The following is a 1,256-nucleotide window of genomic DNA, read 5'->3' as shown; positions in this document are numbered from 1 at the left end:
GTCTTCTACAAGCTTTGCAAGTGGGAAAACCTGAAAAATAAACAGTGTATCAAATACTTGTTCTCCCCACTGTAAGTGGATTCATGGTTTCCAAGAGTTTTTAGCCTTATTCATTATACTTTTGAAAAGGTTATATACTGTATAATGCAGAAAAACCTCAGGTGAGGGGGGAAAAAGCAATTTTTTTTCTGTGTTCCATCCTCAGTATCTCTGAAACAAAAGTATATGATGTGATCCTTACACTCCTGATGAAATCTCCCAAGTGTTAGCTTTATTTTSATATCATGGGTATTAATATCATGTTTTTAGGTGCTGAGATACACCCAGTTACATTTGGGCATGCTTTTTCGAGCACAAACTTCAAGAAAACCCCTTGGGTCATTTAATATCTGATAATTTAACGCTGGTTATTTTGACAGTTATTGGACCAAGCAATCATCGTTTAAATGAGTAATATRTCCTTAAGGATAAGCAAACGCTGTCCCTAAAAATCAGTTGAAATGCCATAGTGTTTTACAGGTACAGTATAATGTTAACAGTTGGAGTCAACCATGTTTGTGGATTTTAGGGAAACTTTCATAAAGTGCCGRTAAACTAGGGGGGTAAATAATTAGCTTTATCATGATACGATATTATATTGATTTGTTTGGATGACGATTTGATATTTTTCTATATCACAAAGTCTGTCACGATACAATTTCGACTCAATTCAATTCACAAGTCTGTGATCGATATAAAGCGATATCATATGCCCATCTAACACAATGACTGTGTTAGATGTGCATATGATATTGATCTACATCGAGCATATGATGACGATATAGATTAGTATTTTTATTTTGTCTCGATATAAWTGAATCATGAACCATTATACCGATATATCGGTATGGACCGATGTCGTCTTACACCCCTATGGTAAAGCTAGGATGTACATTAGGGGTGGGAATCTTTTACTATCTCACAATTAGATTAGGTTCAGATTTTTTTCGGCCATAATTAGATTCAAAATCAGTTTTGATGTCCTTTAATCTTCATTTTGCAGACCTTGCACACTGTGAACCTCATGTCATGCTGTTTTCCCGGGCATTCAGTAAAAACCAAAAGGACTCCAAATGATTGCCTTCAATGAGGACCGGGCCAGTTAAATCTCTTTTTCTTCTATTTTTGTAGTTTCGTTTAGATTTTTTTGTGCATGCGTACGTTTTGAGCCAGCTGTGTGGTGGCATCAGGATGTCCCGCAAAGTTACTAAATGGAG

This window comes from Austrofundulus limnaeus, unplaced genomic scaffold (assembly GCF_001266775.1).
Source record: "Austrofundulus limnaeus strain Quisiro unplaced genomic scaffold, Austrofundulus_limnaeus-1.0 Scaffold182, whole genome shotgun sequence".
Classification (NCBI taxonomy): Eukaryota; Metazoa; Chordata; class Actinopteri; order Cyprinodontiformes; family Rivulidae; genus Austrofundulus; species Austrofundulus limnaeus.
This window is presented reverse-complemented; position numbering follows the sequence as displayed.